Source organism: Rhinopithecus bieti, unplaced genomic scaffold (genome assembly GCF_001698545.2).
Source record: "Rhinopithecus bieti isolate Rb0 unplaced genomic scaffold, ASM169854v2 scaffold_44748, whole genome shotgun sequence".
Taxonomy (NCBI): Eukaryota; Metazoa; Chordata; class Mammalia; order Primates; family Cercopithecidae; genus Rhinopithecus; species Rhinopithecus bieti.
Window position 1 is genome coordinate 1,426,171 of NW_016819104.1, and position 20,957 is coordinate 1,447,127.

The window sequence follows — 20,957 nt, forward strand, 5'->3', positions numbered from 1 at the left end:
ACATACACAATTTGGTTTCTTGCCCAGGGAATTGAACCTAAGATCTCTTGGTAGAGCCAAAGGAATGAATGCCAATTATCAAAAAAAAAAAAAAAAAAAAAAGAAACTCAGTTATTTTCAGTAGAATCATACTTACATGGAATTTGAGGCAATTATACTACCACTATCTGTTGACTACTCTAATTCCTAATACTACACATTTTTTTTCTTTTCAGCTACACACATCATTTAATGAACTTCACATTGAACACTTACTATATGTTAGTACTGTGCCACAGATTGAAGGCACGACAAAGATGAATTAGATGAGTCCCTGCCTTCTGAGAGTAAAGGACACAGAGGCATGCACAATTTACGAGACTATTTGTCAGACTGTGCCGAGTGCTGTATTTTACAGAGGCAGAAACAGCCTTCTCTGGGAATACACACAAGGGAGGGATGATTCACCCCTCTCGGGGGGAGTGAGGAAGGTTTCCTAGAAAGACAATGCTTAAAATTAGCTTTAAGGTTGCATTACACAGTGGATAAGTACAGAATACAGGGAATGTCATTCAAAGCAGGAGTATCAGCAAAGGCTTGGAGGCTTGCAAATGCATGGCACTCTAGGAGAGCAGAAAATAGTTCAATATAGCTGGTGTGTGGCACACTCCATTTTGTTTTTATTCTCTTGAACTAAGTTGTATTATTTTTCTTACGTCGTGGTTTGGGCAGTGATGGAATTGAGCAAACTATGAAAACCAGGACTTGGACTCTAAGTACATGTGCTATTGCAAGTGCTCCTTGGAGGCAGTAATAGATTGTTATAACTTGGCCTTCACTTGCATCCACCCTCTATGTGGAATGTGCTTCCTATGTGACTCTCCAGAACTACTCAATCTCCTGCCTTCATCAGTGAACCATATCATCACTCTCTCTTTACAAAAAAAAAGGTTTTCATATATTCAGGGAGTAGCAAGTAACTTATTAAGAGCAGACATCATCTTATTCACCCCAATGTTCTACCACCATGCCTATGAAATTAGATGCTCTCATAATAAACAGAAGGAAAAAGGTGATAAATGTAAATGTTTCAGTAGAACCAGTGGGAAGTGAGATGGTACAAGGTCTGCCTTGAACACCTTGGAATAACATTTCTTGCTTTTCTTTCAATTTGTATAAAATCGTTAAGAAATAAATCCAAGTTCTACTTTAATTAACTCGTAAAATACTTGAGCTCATCTATTACCCTCGATTCTGTAGAACATAGGCATATTTTAAAACTGAGGAAAAACAATCATATTTTTTGTAAAAGAGCTTACTATTTCAAGAGAAAATAAAAGCAATCTGGGCCAGTGCTGAATACAGAAAACTGGGATTTAAAGAGGTAAGACTATAGGTGCCATTTGGACTTAATTCTACCATTCTGTATAATGGCATGAACAACATCTCCTACCTCTGTTCTTGAGACTTAGAAGAGCTTGGCAGAGGCTAAAGGGCCCCGGTATCATGTGTAGCTCCTTTAAAAGTGCTGACTGATTTCTGTCTGCTTTGGGTGTGGGTCAAAAAAAAGCCTCTGCTTTTTTGTAGGTCTAAAGAATAAAAAGTTTTTTGCTGAACCAAAAGGAACAGGAAACCTCTCACCACTGCCAAATGTATCATTTTGATTTCCCCATAATTTCTTTTCTACCCTAAAGGCTTAAACGGTGTTTAAGGATGGGTAAGATTCATAGTTAATGGATCAATCCAGATCCACTTCCTGTTTTTGGTAATACAAGCAGTGCTGCAACGTGCACTGTTGTATGTTTCTCTTACTCTACATTAAAAAGCAAATGAGAAGCTAAAATTTCTATCCGTTGAAGAGAATTATTTTTGTGTATTCACACAATAAAATACTATACAGAACATTCAATAAGTGAACTACATCTACAAAAATCACAAATGTATTGCTGAGTGAAAATCAACATATATACAGCTGACTTATACATAGAATGATGTCATATGTGTCCAATAACATATGAGACAATCAAATATGACTGCTGGGATACATACATGTGCAGTGAATATTTAAAATCATGCCAATTAACTATAAATGCTAAATCAGGAGAGTGATTAATTCTGAGTAGGAAGAATTAGAATCAAGTCTCCTTAGAATCAAGGAGATTTTTACGGAGAACCAAGTATTGTTTTATATTTTTAAAAATAATCTGAATCAAATGGCAAAATATTAAGATTTGATAAAGATGGAAAATGAGTATACAGTGTTTTAATATCATTATTATACTTTTCTATAAAATGTTTCTTCTAAAAATTATTAGGTGGGAACTGTCTATACTATATCTGCAACATTTTTGAAAATCTAAAATTAGTCCAAATAAATTTGTTATTTTAAGTTCTGGGATACATATGCAGAATTTGCAGGTTTGTTACATAGGTATACATGTGCCATGGTGGTTTGCTGCACCTATCAACCCATCACCTAGGTTTTAAGCCCTGCATGCATTAGGTATTTGTCCTAATGCTCTCCATCCCCTTTTCCCCCACCCCCTGATAGGCCCCAGTGTGTGATGTTCCCCTCCCTGTGTCCATGTATTCTCATTGTTCAACTCCCACTTATAAGTGAGAACAAAAGTTGTCAGAGCTGTCATCGGTTTACAAATGACTTTGTCTTTAGGTCTAATCAAAAGAACCAGAACTTAGAGTAGAAGACTTTGAGACCAGAGAAAAAGCTTAGGTGGAGGACTGATTTCATTTTGGCTGGAAGGTTTCTCACAAACAGGAGCCTCTGATCTGAGCTTTGATTCTTAGGGAGAATATTGATTGATGAAGGAAAGAGGGGAAAAAAAAGCATGCCCAAGAGAGTGGACAGCCAGTGGCATGTTTGAGGAGTGGCAAGTTGTCACTGTGGCCAAAACATGAGTTACCTGGAGAAATGGAGCAGAAAATGAGGTTGGAGTGGAAGCTGAATTTCCAAAAAGGACCTGGTTTGCTGTGCTGAGGATTGCGGACTTTGCAATGTGGACATAACAAAGGTTTCTCTGAGTGGTGACAAAATACAACCTGTTTAGCAGTGTGAAGGATGGTAGAGATGAGTTGAGGCCATCAGGAAAGCCACTCAGAGGTAATGAGGCTCTGAGATCAAAGAGGTGACCACTTTGAGATCCAGAAAGATGAAGGAGGAGTAGGAAACCAGTTTCTCTCTTCTTTTTTGCCTCTTGCTTTCCTCTTTCTCTTTTTCACTCTTTATTCTTTTCAGTACTTCTCCCAAAGTTTTCAGTTCCTTTATGAAGGCCATCAAATACTCCACCCAAGAGCTGGGCTATTTTTAAAAATGAGGTGCAGTGTATTCTGTGGGAAGGTCACCAGTAATAGAGCCTTAAACTTCCTATCTCTTTTGTGAATCTTGACAGCCTGAAAAGAAGCATACATTATCTGTTACACAGACTCCCTGGAAGGAGCTGATGTTCTTTCCTCTGGAGCTGTAATGGGGTCTCTATAGAAAGAAGCCTCATCCCTCGACATGCAACCTCTTTTCATTTCCTTACAGAGGAGCTGCTTTGTGCCTGCAAAGGGCACCAGGGCTTCCAATTTAATAATTCTGAATATCACTGTTGCACAGTATTGTACTCATTTGCAGTCTCTCCTGTGCATCTTTGATGACCTTTCTTGGCTTCAGAGAAAGCAGAATAAAAGCAATCTGATCAGGACTTTATTCCAGCTGGTCACTCTCTGATTAAATCAGTACCAGATTTTACAAGCATCAGATCACTGGGTTGGGAGTGAGGATATCTGGGTTTTTTACTTGCTCTAGGACCCAGTGCCTTAGCTTTTTTATTTATAAACCAGAGAGCATTATTTAGAAATCCTCTAAGCCCATTCAAATCCTAAGCTTACGTGACTCTGTGATTCCTCAGAGTCTACAGATGAACTGTCATCATTTGTTTATATTTTATGACCATCTGCTGAGTGCAAAGAAGTGGATGCCTCAAGTGCTTGGAAATACTTAGAGAGAGCTGGTTGGCTTGTGCTAAATTGGCATTTCAAGGGAGGCATAAAATGGAAGTAAATGAAATTTTTTAATGTTTAGTTTAATTTTGCTCAAAACAATAAAATTTAGGAAAGGGAGCATTGGAATTTGAAACTGAAATTATAATAGCATACAAGTTTTGTCAAACTGGCTTGTAACACTTTAGTTTAAAAAGTCACTTATCTTTGAACCTCAGTGTTCCTTTCTGTCACATGAGAATAATGTTTGTTTCTCAGACTTTGCAGAAAACAATTGATAATGGATTTGAAAATATTTTATGGTGGAAGCTCTAATCACAACCGAGTAATACTTATCACTATTAAAATTGGTTTTATTTATTGGTTTAACTTTGTTGGAGCACTGAGCAATTGCCAGGTACAGTGTCTGGCACTGAAGTTTTATTATTCAGTATTGAAACCTTGCTTTCCCTTTTTATTTTGATATTTGTACTTTTATATGTCTAAGAGCAACAAGTTAAAAAGTTGTAATGGAAGAAAAGATGCCATCACAATAACCAAAATGATAAAATATTTGGAATAAAGTTAATATGCAAGATATATATGAATTTAAATGCTATTGGTATATCAAATATATTATGCACTATAAATATATACAGTGTTCCTTTTGTGAATTAAAAAATGTTTGACTGGGCGTGGTGGCTCAAGCCTGTAATCCCAGCACTTTGGGAGGCCAAGACGGGCGGATCACGAGGTCAGGAGATCGAGACCCTCCTGGCTAACACGGTGAAACCCCATCTCTACTAAAAACATACAAAAAATTAGCCGGGTGTAGTGGCGGGCACCTGTAGTCCCAGCTACTCGGGAGGCTGAGGCAGGAGAATGGCATAAACTCGGGAGGCGGAGCTTGCAGTGAGCTGAGATCCGGCCACTGCTCTCCAGCCCAGGCGACAGAGCGAGACTCCGTCTCAAAAAAATAAAAAAAATAAAAAAGTTCCATACTATTGAGAAACACCAAAAGAGACTTGAATAAAAAGTGGCTAGTTCTTGAGAAGACTCAGATGTCAATTATCCCTGATCTATAAACGTAATGCAATTCCCAATAAAACTTCCAACAGGAAAACTAGACATTCTGATAACAAAGTTCAAATAAAAAACAACAACAACAAAAATATCCAGGGACTATTCCTATCAGATATTAAACAGGTATTCAAACAATGTGATAGTGGAGATGGAAAAGACAGAGTGTAATGGAATACAATTTAAAGTCCAGAAATAAACCCAAATACATGTGGGAATTGAATATATAATAAAGATGGTATTTAAAATGAGTTAGGACAAAAGTTTTTCAATAAATGTTTGGATCAACCAGATAGCCATCTGTGAAAAATAAAGTTAGATCCATACTCACAGCTTATACCAAGATAAATTCCTGATGGAGCAAATATTTAAATGTGAAAACAAACTGGTACTAGAACAGACTGTATCAGTCTGAGTCCAATCAGGAGGCAAACCACACAGTGATTTAAACAAGGAAAGTTTGTATAAGACTTTGAATCTAGGCTGCATGCAGTGACTTACGCCTATAATTCTAATACTTTAGGAGACTGAGACAGGAGTATCTCTTGAGGCCAGGAGTTCAAGACCAGCCTAGTCCTTTTTTAATTCTCCTATTTTGAATGACCTCCACAAAGCAAGTTGCTGTAGATATGTCACATAAATCTTTGGATGGGTTTTTCACATAGGATGAGTCACTGCTGCTACTTCCCCTCCACAAATGCATGTGAGTCTCAGCTTTGGGAAGAATGAAATAAAGGCAGTGTGTGCTTTGGAAATCACCAGAGCAGAGCCGTGTGCCTTGTGCTCTGAGTCTCTCATATGTCGCTATTGCTGACAGGTTACCCTGGATAAGTCACTTTCCCTTTCTATTTATCACTAAAAAACAAAAGAGCTGGACCAGGTGTCTCTTAGTATCTTCTTAAGACCTAACTTTTTAAAAAATTTTACCATTTGTTATGGTTAAGTTATGTTCCCCAAATTTATTGTTCTTCTTTTAGTTTTTTTTTTTTTGTTTGTTTTGTTTTGTTCTTGTTTTTTGCACGGAGTCTCGCTGCTCGCCCAGGCTGGAGTACAGTGCCGGATCTCACTCACTGCCAGCTCCGCCTCCGGCCGTTTAACGCCATTCGCTCAGCTCCGCGTAGCTGGGACTACAGCGCCCGCACTCGCCTGCTAGTTTTTTTTTTTTTTGATATTCTTCTTAGCAGAGACGGGGTTGCACCAGTGTTAGCCAGGATGGTCTCGGATCTCCTGCCTCGTGATTCCGCCGTATCGGGCCTCCAAAGTGCTGGGATTACAGGCTGAAGCCACCGCGCCCGGCCTCTTCTTTTAGTTTCATTCATTCATTCATTCATTTATTTATTTATTTATTTATTTATTTATTTATTTATTTATTTTTTGAGACAGGGTCCCTCTCTGTCACCCAGGCTGGAATGCAGTGGCATGATCCTGGCTTATTGCACCCTTGAACTCTTGAACTCCTGGGCTCAAGTGATTTTCCCACCTCAGCCTCTCAAATAGCTGAGCATGAGCCAGTGTGCAGTTACATCCCCTTCCGCAAATGTACAAGTTGAAGTCCTAACCCCCAGTACCTCACAATGTAACCTTACTTGGGAAAAGGGTTGTTGCAGATGTAATTATTCAAGTTAAATGAGAACTCTCTCCAGGACTGTGAGACAGTAAAGGTCTGTTGTTTCACCACCCAGTGTGTGATACTTGTTATAGCAGCTTTGGCGAACTAATACAACATTGGAGAGTCACACCACTGCTGGCAGAGGCAAATACAAATGCCGTTCAAGTGAAAGAAAATTACATCTTATTTTGCACTTACCTGTTCATGCAAGCTGTTCTATTCTGGTTCTAATAGAAAGTAGAGTTCCATTTTAATAATTTTGGCAGTTAATTTTCTCTTCTTCCCAAAGACTGTTTGAACATCACAGTGTTTTGATTTATAGCTCAAGAAACTCAAAACCACATGAGAAAACTCTTACTCATGCCACTATATATAGCCAGAGATGAGCACAGCATTAAAAAATGTAGCCACATGCACATAGAAGTTATTGTGTGTACAGAATGTTTCCTCCTGGATGCAGGATTCAGCAGTTTCTCCCCACTTAGGTTCTCCCTCCCAAGGCAACCTCAGCAGGTTCCACGAGGTTGTCTTGAAGATCAGATTTTGTTCAGTATGGTAGCAACTCTTAGAGTACAGCTGCAGTTATTGATTAGTGCAAATAGAAGGAAACTCAGGCATGTGAAAAATAATCTGCTTTATCCAATAGTAAAGTAATGGACATGTTTAATAGTCATAAAGCAATTCATAAAGAACCCATCACCCAAATTTTCACATGGAGGACAAAAACGTATTTGTATATGTTTCTCATTAAAAAAAAAAAAAATCATTTTCTTTTGAGTTAGCTCTTTGCTGTAAGGGATGTTGTTACCAAAGACAATTGTTAAGTCTGATTTGGGCAACTAAGCCCTAGGAGTTATAAGTTAATTAAGTAATGAAGCATCATATACAAATTAAGTAACTAAGCCAGGGAGCAGGATTTTGACAGATTTTTCTCCTGTTGCAAGTAGGGACAAAGTGAATGAGCCAAGGCTTTGCTTCCTTGGGCAGTTTTTATGGTCCTTATTGAAAGAAAAGAAGAAATGTCCTTAAAACAGAAACCAGGAGGGAGAAAGAAAATCTGTTAAAGACAACTTGTAAAGGTGAACTAATAATGTCCTTCTCATGATTGGCTCAATATCTGTTGGAGTTTTCATTATAAGAATCTTGGAGGAGGAAAGTGAGAACTTTCAGGAGAGTTTGCTGCTACATGACATTTCATGTGCTTTGAAAATAATCAGGGATATGTAACATGTAGGAATTAAGCTAAGTTAGTCTGACACTTAGAAAAGCCAGCAAAGAATGATACATATTTGTCCCTTAAGTTGGTGATCTCCAAAATGGAATGTACAAGACAATCCGTTGGGACCTAGGAGGAAAGTATTATTCATCTATGTATTTGGCAGGTACCTCGGTGCCTACTAAGTGCTGTGCACTATCCTAGGAGCTAAGCACATAGCAGAAAACAACAGGTGAAAACTCTCTGCGTTCAGCTATTTTCCATTCAAATGGGAGGAATCAGACTATCAATATAAATATATGCTATGTTTATTGGTGATAAGTGCTGTATCATTCAGGGTCTTGGGAAGAAAAAGGTGGCATGCTCAAAGTAAATGTCTGAGGAGAGTGCATGAAAAGCTATTATAGAAAGCTAGGCAGAGTTTAAGAGAAACTAACAAGGAATGGTGAAGTCATCTAGGGGCTTCTAATAATAGAGAACTATCTCCTCCAGGGGAAGGAGCAGTGGCCTAAATGAAGAGGAAGCAGTGATTGGTGGTAGGAGAAGGACATCCAATAGGAGGTGTGACCTTGGAAGAGGAAAACAGCCACTTCCCATCCATAGCCCTGCAAAGGTGGTTGCTGATGGAATAAATGTCCAGGCATCTCTCCTCTCACCCTCCAGTTCCCTGCAAGTGCCTCCTATTGGCCAAACCCAAAGAGAAGCCATAATTCAGGGGAGCCCAGTTGAATGTAATCAATGCAAATCAGCCTCCTAGGGCACAGAAAAGGACAAAGAAAGGGAAAGCAGTGTCTGCAAGGTAAACAGAGAAACCCAGCACAAGTGTTCTAGAGTAAGAGGAGAAGGAGGGTCAGAGGTAACATGGGAGGTCAGAGAAGGCCTTCTGAGATTGACCTTTGAGCAGTCCTGAAGTAGTTGAGAATATGAACCAAGTGACTAGTGGACAGAGAGGCATCCAGTGCAGGGATGGTGAGACAGGGCATGTTTGGCAAGGCTAATGATCAGTAAGAAAGTCATTGTGACTACAACTTAATGAGAGAGTGCTCGCTGATATTCAGAGTCTTGGAGGGTACCCAATACTAATTGTTCCTAATTGTACTAATAGTATAACAGCATCCGTATGTAATTTATGAATAAATATTCGTATGGTGGCATTGCACACTACATTTTTCCCCCAATAGGGATAGACTATCCAACATTTTTTGCAACTACTGCCTTAGACTGAGTTGCTTTAAAACATTGCTGTTAAGTGATCTTGTATAATGGCAGGCTGCACAGGGGCCACAAAGCTCTACAGTCCAACGTCCATCTTCACAGATGAAGATTAGCTCAGGGTTCCTCTATAGAACATCACCCTCAAGTCTAACCTTCTGTAGTTCCTGCTCAATGTTTGCTTCCATACATCATACTCCCTTCCTGCTTTATAAGACACTGAGGGCCAACTGTCTTAATAAGGGGTTCTACGTTGGCTTACATGCTAAATGAACATTCTTTGGCTGTGGAATCTTGGCCACAATAAGAGACTAACCTCCTTGCCTGTGCCTTAGAGCCTCACCCACACAGCTCTAAGTGGAAATTTTGACAAAGGAATTAAAGTGTAGAAATTTCCAACATATGTGCAGATATTCAAACACTGTCATTCTCTGACAGGCACTTATGGCTTGATTGAAGGCAGAGGCACAGAGTTAAAATTAATTCATGAATGAGTTTGAAAATAGAAGTGTAAATGAGACCATAATTAAAGTTTTTACTAATTCTTCTTCCCAGCTGTAGACTTTTCTGTGAGTTGGTTTTAGTTATATTTAGTTAAAAAGTTAAATTTTAGATGCAGTAGCATGTGTGCCTTTGAATTACACATATTATATAAATGTTTTGGGTTTCAAACTGTGACAAAGACATAAATTGCATCTTAATTGTTTGATAGTTATTGCAATCCCAACTAAATATTGGGCAGAAGAAAAATCCTGCTGCCCCAATTACGTATGTTAAAGATATTCTAAGAGTTATTTAAATAGGGATAACAAAATATTCTCATAGAGATCATAGTATCCTGTTATTTTTTACTTCTTAACAATTTCATTTTTCTTTAATTATGAAACAAATGCTTACTACTAAAAAATCACTGCTGTTATCACTCAGTATATTATGGACATCTTTCAGCACAGTAATATTGATCTATCATGTTCTTTTTAACAGACACAGATTAATCACACATTGTTAGCATGTAATTATACCTTCCAAAATATATGATATCAGCAATGTAGCAAAAATCTGTGTAACTCTGTTACAAGTAATAAGTTATGTCAATTAGGGCCCAGTGAAGAAAATAGAAACCATGCAATTATCTCAACTGTGATAATTTAATATAAAATAATTGTTTAATTGGATATTAGAGGGCTGGAAAGGCACACACACAAAAGACCCTGGTGCACCACAAAGTCATAATAAAAGGAACCAACTACCACTTCAGGGAGGGCAGAACAAGGAAAAGGGGCTGGGATAAGAATTTAGAAGCGGAGCATTGGAGACCACAGAACTGGAGACTCAGAGCAGGGCTTTCCCCACCTCCTGTTGAGGACTCTGGAGCTTGGAGGAGGCCCTTGCAGAACTGGAACCCAGTCCTCTAGGAGCATTGCAGCTGATCGGTGCTGGTGTCTCCAAGGAGTTATGATGAGTCTGGCTCTAGGAATATGGGAGGGTAAATCTGAAGAGTTGGAGCCAAGTGCCAGGGCAATGACCCATCACTGGAATGATGCCAACAGGAACAGGAGGCAAACAGGAAGAGCTCCAGCCTTCCGGTGTCCCTCTAGATTTCCTGTGGGCAGAGCCTGCAGGAATGAGCTGACAAAGCAGAAATATGGCTTATCGAGCCCCAGCCCCAGCAACACAGGTGGAGTGTAGAAAAGTGGATTGAAAATGGAGAGAACCTGACAGGGCTGGTAATCTTGTTGCCAAGTCCCAGCGGTAAAATAAATTCCACTGTGTCTAAACTTGAGCTCAGTTTCCTTGGCCTCCCTTAATTGAAGTCCTAAAGGATAATTAACCTTGACAACAACTAGCAGGTTGAAGATAGACCTCTTTGTTGTATGCCAAAGTCCCCAAGAATGAATCTAGATATGTGGGTTTGGTCTAACCCCAACTACTTTTTTCTTTTTCCTTGAATTTCTTGAGCCTTGCTAATATCTCTAGGATAGACATGTTTCATATTCTCCTAAGAGGGGAACCTCACAACTGGATATAAGTTGCTGCATGTTATTCTGTGGGGATTTTCAGGCAGAAGTGTTTGAAAATGCTCAGAGAGGCTGATAAATAACCTCACAGCCAGCTCCTGCATCATCTCAGGATTGTCAAGGTGTGCTAAGTGCACCATGGCCCCTGCACATAACGCTACAAGAGGGGCTTGAAAGAAGGAGCAGAAAGTTTTAGTCAGAAAGAGGTAATGACTTAATCGATGCTACAAAGTGCTGCATTGTTAAAACTTTGCATGTGTAGTTTTACCCTAACTCCAACAGGACCCCTGTCTCACATTAAGAATTCAGATTATAGTGTTATATTAAAGTGAAGTTAAACATCTGTCTGTTTGCTGGGAGAATAATTTCGCTGAGTATAATGTGCCTTTACAATTGAGTAGAAATATTTGCACAGCACTAATATAGTCTGCAAAGAGACCGGCAAGGTCACGTCTACACTGACAAGAACATATGCTCTGTTTACAAACCCCAGGTATGTGAACCTTTGTCAGATTTTATGAGGCTCTCCCATTCACTGTAGCCATTTGGGCTGCTCCTACCAGTCTTTTACAGCACACAAGTAAAGGTGACTCAGAAAGTCTAAACAAGGTCTTTGGCCTTTTTTTTTTTTTTTTTTTTTGCACATGAAGATGCATCCTAAAATCAAGATGTCGCATTGTAAAACAGGGCCTCTAAAGAACAAGGTGGATTCTACATATGGAAATACTTAAATAATTACATTATAAAGACCAAGTGGAAAAATGTCTGTCATTTCTGACACAATAGAAGCATTCATCATATTTTGTTTTACTGTTTTCTCTCTACTTATCAATATTTTATTTTTCAATTTAGATACTTAAATTGTGCTCACTGACAGAAATGTGCAAATATATGAGAGCCAGAGCAAGTAAACAAGCATAAGATAAAGGTCCATCTGTGTGGTGTAGTAGCATTCACTCAGAATTTGTGCTCAGGGTACCTCAAAAATTCACTTCTCATTCATTCATCAAACAATGTTTATTTCATTATCATACTGTAAGCTACAAGGAATATTAAGATGCAAAAGCATGGTTTCTGCTATTGTTATAAGACATATCACAAATGGTATAAGAGAGACATTGGATACAACAGAATTTTAGAGGAAGAAGAAAGTACCACTTAATGTAAGGAGCATTGAGGAAAATCCTCAAATGAAGCAATACTTGAGTCCAGCCTTGGAAAATGAGTAGGATTTGAATGAGAGTAGGCATGCCAGGTGAGGGACATGGTGTGATGGAGAAAGGAAAGCACTAAGACACACTGGAAATGTCAGACTCTCATCCAGTCAGAGGCCAAGATGAGGAGCCACAGAAGACAAGTCTCACGGGGTGGATTGCTGCCAGACCGCAAAGGGCACCGAAAGCCAGACTAAAGGGGGCTCAATGCACTGGGGCAATGAGGAGCCATTGACTGTTCTTAATCCCCAGAGATACTGCAAGCATCTGATCAGTAGATTGAAGTAGTTAAACTAAATCAAGTTAATTAACATATGTCTTACCTCACACATTTAGTTTTTTGTGGTGAAAACACTTAAAATCTGTTCTTAGCAATTTCCAAGTAGACAATACATTGTTTTTAACTATAATTACCGTGTTAATACAATAGATTTCTGGAACTTATTCCACCTAACTGAAATTTTATATCCTTTGACCAACATCTCCCCAATTGCTCCTCTTGTCCCAGCACCTGGTAACTACCATTCTGTTCTCTGATTCTGTGAGTTCAACTATTTTAGAATCCACATGTGAGTGAGATAATGCAGTATTTGTTTTCTGTGCCTGGCTTACTTTAGTTAATAGTTAATACGCCACCCCCTAGGTTCATCCATGTTGTGACAAATGACAAGATTTCCTGTGATCTTTTTAGGATGGTTTGGTCATAGCCCTCTTCTGCCCTGAATTTCTTATCTAACACAAATTTCAATCATCATCCCCACCTTTCCTAAGTGTGTTTTTGCTTATATCTGATCGTAAGTACCAATCAGGAGTTCAGGCTGTGTGACTGTGAGAGGTGTAATCTTGTACGGGGAGAAGGAGAGAGAGACTGAAAGGGAGTGAGAAATGGAAATAGACTACCTGATAAGGGAATCAAGCAGAAGGAGGCTTAAAAGGCAGGTGAAAAGGCATGGAAGACCAATTTAGCCCACTTCAACATTTTGCAGAAGGCTAGCTCTACTAAGTGGTTTTATTCTGATACTTTGATGACAGTCCCAAGAAATGAGGTTGCTAATCCCCCTGTTAAGTGGTAGAACTGACTGATGTGGGAAAAGAAAGAGCAAACTCAGCTGACATGGGCTTACCTGGCACCTTCAGAAGGCCCACATAATGCAAGAGCCTCAGCCCCACAGAGTCTTCTGTCCCTACCCCAGAATGAGTCTGTATTGATTTAATCTGAATTTAGCATTAGATGACAAAATTGAATGTATGCCATCGTTTTCAGTTTTTCTTCAACGAGACAGGAAAGCCTGTGGTGTCCCAGCAGGGATATTTACCCCACCTTTGATGGAGCCCCCAGTCTCCAGGAAGGCTAATACTCTGAGCTCCAGCACCTCAGACTTCCTGACACATAAAATGCAGTCTCTAAAACATCAATCAGCAGCTGAGCCCTCCTGTTATTTGTTTCCTCCTCTGCAATTTTTCTTGAGATTGGAATGGATTCATCAGCCAATTAGGAAGAAAACTAGCCAATTAACTAAATCCCTATTAGCTTCTCCTGTCCAAGGGCAGGGATGAAAAGCAGGAATTCTTGCTCGGTATAGAGAGGTCTCCCAGGTCTACTTTTTGACAATTGCTAAGTGTGACTGCCCTTTCTCTCCTTTCCTACAAGGGGAGGGCGTACCACCTGCATTTTATTCCCAGGTCTACCCAGATCATCCCAGTTGACCCAGAAATTCAGAAAGAGGGTGCAGGGAAGTAGAGTCTATCATTTCCTTGCTAATGAAAAGAGATGTGATAAGAAAGTTAATTGGTTTAACAGAATATAGTTCTCCGTAGTGTTAAAATTTGACCCAAATAAGCAGTCTTATTTTTCAAATGTTTTAATTGTGAAAGTACTACCTGCTCATTGTAAATAGCTTGGAATATACATATATGTTAATATTCACCTGTAATTTCACTATCCAGAGATAACGTCTATCCACATTTTGGTTATCTTTTTGTCCCTCCAGTGCACATTGTTTTATATATTTGAGACTATATATAAAAATTTGCTGTATTGTTAAAATTTATGTTAATGATGGCACCAATATTCTTTATGTAAGTATACCTAATTTACTAAACCGTTCCCCTGTTATTGTTTCACATTTAGATTGTTTGCAGTGTTTCATTGCTCTGAATTATGTTCTGGTTAATGTGTTTGTGCATAAATCATTTTTGGTTTTTAAATGCAGCTTATTGTTTCTAATGTGATGATGAGTTGCAGACTCCCTTCCCGTAAGGTGGGGGTAGCCTGCAGAAGTAGGCCATTGAGAGGCAGGGTCAGGTTGCTGGCAGTGCCTGTTGGGGGCCACGTACTGGTTAAAACTTCATGGCCCCATATCTGATAAACAGATTCTTAATTCCAGAAACAGGATAGTCCTGGTATATTCACTGATTAGGACCTTAGAGCTGACTGGTGATCATTAAAATAGCACAGGATGATGAATAAACCATTATGACAGTTCATTTTATAATGTGGGAATTGGGAAATCCCCTTTCTATAACAGAACTATTCATGTCTGCCATCTAAGACATTCTTTTTCTTTCTTGGGATTAGAACACTCGGTAACCTTTATCCAAAGGTTGTTTGGTGGACGAAGAATTAGAACAAAAGGAGGACAAAATTGAGAGCAATGGTGGGTCCCAGTGAAATTTTACTAACCCCAAAAAGAGATACTGTTCTGTACCTCTCTCAAGGGGCAGGGCAGGAGGCAAAATTTGAATGTTTGTTTCTCTGTTCCGTATTTCGTTATCGACCCTTTAGTCTTTATATTTTTCCTTTTAGGCCTGTCATTGTTAAGGTCATGTTGCTGACCTTGTAAAGCCAAGAAAAACTTGCTTTCTTCCAATAAATGTTAATTTCATCTGCTGGTTTCTCCTATTATCATGACCTATGGACAACTGCATGGGAAGCACCTGGGCTGCTTGTTAAATAGTGCAAATCTCCGGATCCCACCATAGACTTATTTAATCAGTCTCTGGTTTGAGTCCCAGATTGCGCTTGCAACAAGCACTCCATTCAATTGTTGTGTATCCTAAAAATCACAAATTAAAATAATATAGGATCACGTAGTAGTTAAGGTGTATAGGCTCTGGAGCCGGACTGCCTTGCTTTAAATACTTTCTAGCTGTAATACTTTGGAAATTTGCTTCAAATCTCCTTGTGTCTCAGTTTTCTCGACTCTAAAATGGGGATGGTAACTATACCTACATTCTAGGAGTGTTGTTATGATTAAAAGAGTTAATACATATGTCAAACACTTAGAATGAGGCCTAGAATGGGTTTAGTATTTAATAAACATTAACCATTTAACCACAGCACTAGACCAACTCTCTGTTTATGGCATCCTGCAAAGACTTTTGACCCTTTAACCATTATTCCTTGTTTCCCTTTCTTTGTAAACATTAGTCTATTCCCTTATTTCCTCGCTGAACTAGTATTAGCCAATGCCTCTTATGCTCATTTTAGTCTTGCTAAGCCCTGAAATTAGTGCTTTATCACTACACTAAGCCTTCATTAGTATATATTTACAGTTATCAGTAATGCATCACTTCTGATTGCTTCTAGATTTGGATTTTGCTTCCTGCTCTTTAGAACAAAAAGAAATTTTAAAAGTTGCCTCCTTCTGAGAAAAGAAGGTATACAATCTCGTTTGGTGACTTGGACTTTATACAAGGGGCTTTTGTTGAACTGCCAAATGAAATCATGCACTACTGTATACGGTAGTGGTGAAACCTTTATGTTTTGAGAACGTGCTTTATAAACTATAAAGTAATACAAAAATTAGAGCTCTGCTGATTCAGCCAGATTTCTCAATGCAAAAATAAATAATAAATAAATAAATAAATAGAAAAGAGCAGTAAGGGTAGTCTTATGATGAATCTGGAGCTAACGCTTAGGCTGCTTACAGAGGGAACTTCTTAGAATGTGTTCACTGCTGATCTCATTTCTGAGCAGTCCTTGTGACTGTCTTAGGCATCATGGCCTTTAAAACTCAAATGTTCTTTTCATGTCTTGTCACCATGAACTGGTGTTTCCTCAGGGCAGTTTGAGTTCTCAGTGAAAACCAGAGCACCACTTCCAGCTGTACTGAGAAAACTTCGTACTCTCACTGTTTCACACATAACACACAAAAATGTTGAACTTTAATATCTGGAGCCATTGATTTGAGAGAGTTTTCTATGCTTGATTAGTTTCTTTAAAAAAGTTTAGCTTAGATCAGCATGAATTTCTTTTGCTGGATTATTGGGGATCTCCTAGGGAGGCTTTAGGTTGGAGTAGGGTTTGTTAAGCACCTTGGGAAGCAACAGTAAAGGAAAAAGCCAATATTTATGCCATATATTTAAGTAAGTATGACAACATAAATACGTTCCTTGTGTTTTAGTACATTAACTTGAGCTGTGGTCCTATCTAGGCAGCAAAATTGTACTGAAATACAGAGACCCAACTGACCAAGAGAGTGCTGCTCATTTGTATGCATATTGCAATGTAAATATGAATAATTAGAAACCAAAAATGTATAACAATTGACAAAGCACATCTACATTCATTCATCATTGAATCTTTGTACAGTAGTCTATGGAAATGAGAAGCATCTTTAAAAATGAAACCTAAGGACAGGTGTGCATTCTTTTATGTTCTAAAGTCATATTGACCAGTGTCAAGGTCTCTTGAGGTGGTACCATTTTACTACTTCGTCTTCCAACTTGATTATTGGACACAGTCTTAAACCTGTTTTTCATGATTGGTACAAGGATGGATCAAATGCTTGCCATAGGGCTATACTTCTGAAAGCTCGGAGCATCCCATGCTCATGAACTCAGAAATGAATAAAATGCTTCTCTGTTTATAGTCTAACTCATAAACTTCTTCTATTCCCTTTCCCACTGACCACTGCAAATCTCCTTACTAATCTACTTTCTTTCTTTAGTTTTGCATCTTGGATCACTTTTTTTTCCTGTTCAATTTGGTATCCCAACTTTGGACTTCTGCCTTACCAAGAATGTGGTCAAATCCCACTGTATCTGGTATTCATACTTTACAACATGGATAAACAACACCATGTTTCTGGAATCAGGCCTTATCTACCACTTCATCTGGGGAGGGTTACAGGATCATAAATAGTCATCCTGAGTAAATGCCTAGCACTGGGCCTATCACAAGTACATGCCCAGTAAAATGACTGCCCTCCCCATTCCCATCATTTGCCTCATCTTCCACTAGTATATATCAGGTTTTTACTAACTTTTAGCTCTCTTTTTGTTTTTATTTAAACACCATTGCCTGTGGATCTACCAATACTGGACACTTGCCTTTGGAATGATGAGAGATGGAAGTCTCTGTTTTCAAGAAATGTTTATCCTAGTTGAGGAGGCAGGCATGTATAAACTTACAACATAGTGAGTATTAGAGAAATGCCCAAAGATCACAAGGGCATATGACTCCACTGGAAAGAGTCCGGAATAGAGGGAATGGAAGATGGGAAAACCTGCTTAGAGGAGTCATTGACCTGCACCTTGAAGAATGAGAATAAACTCTATGCATAGGAAAGTAAGGAAGGATGCTCCAGGCAATGCAGCCACTGCAGGCAAAGGCTTGTTAGTGGAACTGCCAGGAGCCCTGAAAGGCTGGGCATATGTTTGGGTATAGGGTGGTGAGGAGTGCCAGAAAGTCACTAAATCTATTTTTCTGCTAGCGTTATTTTGAATACAAGAGATTTTCTTTAAAAACCCTTTAGAGATGTTTACTTTTGGTCAGTCACCTTTTATAGGCCCAGGCCCTGTAATTAGGTCTTGTGCCATATCAGAGTTCCTGATCTTGAAGAACTTGCATCTACTTAGGAAATGCATTTTTAAAACAATGAACAACATAACCATGCATAATTAAGTAGGAATCCTCTAGCACCTAACCAGCTTCTCTAGAAATCCAGAGTGATGATTTCAATAGTAAAGGATGATGTAATGCAGGGATTGGGATTTAAATTAGGGATGCTAAGAGGTATAGAATTTGACTAGGGGCTGTAGAAAGTGGAAAAAATAATTAAAGCAAATGCACAAAAGTAAGCATGAGCATATTGTGTTGTTGGGGGTATTGAAGTAATTCTCCACTCATTCTACAAATTGTATTGTAAGATCGTAGTATGACAAGGACGGGAGGGAAAATGGTGTGCAAAGCAGACACTTGGTCCTGCCCTCTCTCATGCATCCATCCATTCATCCATCCACCCATTCAGTAAGTAGTTGTTGCGTATCTACATTGTGTCAAGTATTGGAATGGAAACTGGCAACATCACGGTGGCATCAAATCAGAACTCCAGGGCTGCAAGGGGACACAGGTCTAGAGTAATCTCATCCTTATATTGCTGTGCACTAAATTCTGTTGTGGACCATGGACCTAGCCCAGTTGTTAGTCCTGGTTCTTCCTTGTCTGCCAAGCTCTCATGTCATTTGCAAAAGGGAACTTTAGTAAGATACTGTAGCAAAAACTAAGGTACCTGGCAGTGGGAACCTGCATTAGGCTACTAGTAGCTAGGTTCAACATTCAAAGCATTCAAACCTATCACCCAGATTTAATCACTGATAAGATTTGGGAGATGACAGAGATATATATATATGCCTGCAAGATTTCCTTCCTGGCTAATAGGAAGTGTGATTATACAAAAGTCTAACAGGAAAGTTAAGAGGACAAGTGAAATGTGTTGGTCAAGACACTATATCATAGAAGCAAAATCTAGCACCTCAATAAAAACTACATCGCACATTTATTGGACAATGAATCCCAGTGCAAAATCATTAAAACACCAACAGATCATATATGTGGTTTTGTGCCATCTTTGGTGACCAATTGTGTTGTGTTTGGGCTGCAAGACTCGGTGGCAGCATGACGGTTATTTCTCCTGATGTCTCATGAAGAAAACTAAGCCCTGTTATTTGTGTAAATAATAAAGAAAATACCCTACATCCACATAAACCTCAAGACAGACGAACAGTTGGAGGTTTCTGTAGAATTACACAAATGTGAAGACAATGAGAAATTGCAAAACCTGAGGTATCCACTGTTGCAATGGGCTCTAAGGCTAAGTTCAACTGACCTCCATATACAGTTATTAATAGGTGGTAGCGTTTGCAACTCTACTGTACCCTTCATTATTCACCTACTTTTGACATGTGTGTAAGGGTATAATTTTGCATGTGCATACAGAGTGAGTGAGTGTTAAAGGGATAGAGGGACAGTGAGATGTTTACATACTAAAATAGATAAAGGACAGTGTATTCCAAGATATCCAGATGTTTTGCAGGATTTTAGAAGTGCTTCACCAGATGTTTGAATTTATAGGAAAACATCACCTGATACTGTTTTGGTGAACTTCCAGAATGTACAAAGGCTGAGGAAGATCACCTATTTTCAGTGGTCATATTATTTTATCTGGCATTTAATTCTCATGTCCCTGCTGGTTTCGACATTACTGGTATTTGCTTCTGAAAGTCAAGAAGATTCAGCTTTTGTAGAAACATCAAGTAGATCATGTGATTATCCAGAGGCATCAGCCTCGTCGTTTTCTTCAGCGTTGAGTAGGTAGAAATAATTAATGGACTGGTTTATTGTCATACATTGAGACGTTCCTCTCTTTGTGGTTTTAATTCCCAGCTTCAATCAACTAATTTCAGATTTTATCTGAAGCACCCATAATTACAGGGGGCAAGAAAAATTGCCAGCCAAACGTTACCTGATAATGCTTAATACAACTGTTAGACTAAATCTTAAACCTGATACAGGCACACAAGAGCTTAATGCCTACATAAACCAGACTGTCTTTTATGCCTTCCCGTGGGTTCTCACAAGAACAAGTCACCTGATTCAGGAGCCTTAATTCTCAGAAAGCAAAATATTGAGGAGGAAACAATGATGGCAGCTTAATTCATCTTAATTCTGTGCTGGGTCTGAGGAATGAACGAGAGCAGAATGAGAATAGGAATTTTAGACCTGGATTCAAATCATCAGCTCAGCTGTGCACTGGATGAATATCCTTGGATAAATTACTCAACTTGTTGAGCCTCAGTTTCCTATCTATAAAACGGGAAAACTAGTACCCATCTTTGGGGACTGCAATTATGTAGAATTTGATGTAAATCTACCTTCTTTCTGGTTTCCCACCAATGGCATACTCCATGACTTGGTGAGTAAATAGAATTGGCTATGATGGCCATTGCTAATTTTGTTGTTTTCATTTTTCACTATCATTTTGGTGGACAAAGATATTCAGCAAAGTGTGTCCTCTTATGACCCTGATTTTACAAAGGAGGAGACTGAGGCTCAAGAGAAAACATGTTTGGCTTAAGTCAGGGCACCAGGTTAGGAAGGAAGTATAGCACAGGAGTTATAAGAACACGGAATCTGGAGCCAGAATAACCTGAATTTTGAATTTTGACCTCACCACTTACCAGGGTGTTTTTTTGTTTATCTTGAACAAGTTAGTTTGACATCTCTATGTCTCAGATTCCTATAAGACTGGTAAGAATCAGGGCGATAGTAAGGTCTACCTCCAAGGTGATTAAAAGAGTAAATGTCCCTTTGAGGGCTTTTTTTTTATTTTTATTTTTTATTATACTTTAAGTTCTAGGGTACA

The 20,957-nt window shown here is 38.9% G+C and overlaps 1 protein-coding gene across 1 annotated transcript in view; it reads left to right on the forward strand.

Moving 5' to 3' along the window:
* The window catches only part of CA10 (carbonic anhydrase 10 (inactive)), a 552,992-nt gene that overhangs the window by 215,024 nt on the left and 317,011 nt on the right, over positions 1-20,957 (forward strand). The gene's annotated exons all lie outside the window — the stretch shown is intronic.